A 297-nucleotide genomic window follows, 5' to 3' on the forward strand; every position below is an offset into this window, starting at 1 on the left:
AGATTGTTTGTTCACTCAACCATTGTTTTCATGATGTACCTAGGTGCTCTTTACAGAGCGTTCTTTATGCTATATATTTTTACCTTCTTTTTTTGGGGTGGGGGTTTCCTCTAAGGTGTCACTAATAGACTTTTCTTTTCTCCAAAAAAAAGAAACTTATTTAAGGCGTCCTTTTCTAGTGTTCTTGCATGTTGCATAGCACAAGTGGATTGTGTGGAGGAAGAGGAAATGAATCCTACTTTAGACCAGCTCATCATTTTGGCATTTTTCATGTAAGTTATGCTAGGATTATACTTC

Source organism: Lygodium microphyllum, chromosome 14 (assembly GCF_053477565.2).
Source record: "Lygodium microphyllum isolate KBCC chromosome 14, Lygodium_microphyllum_v1.1.10, whole genome shotgun sequence".
In the NCBI taxonomy this organism is placed as follows: domain Eukaryota; kingdom Viridiplantae; phylum Streptophyta; class Polypodiopsida; order Schizaeales; family Lygodiaceae; genus Lygodium; species Lygodium microphyllum.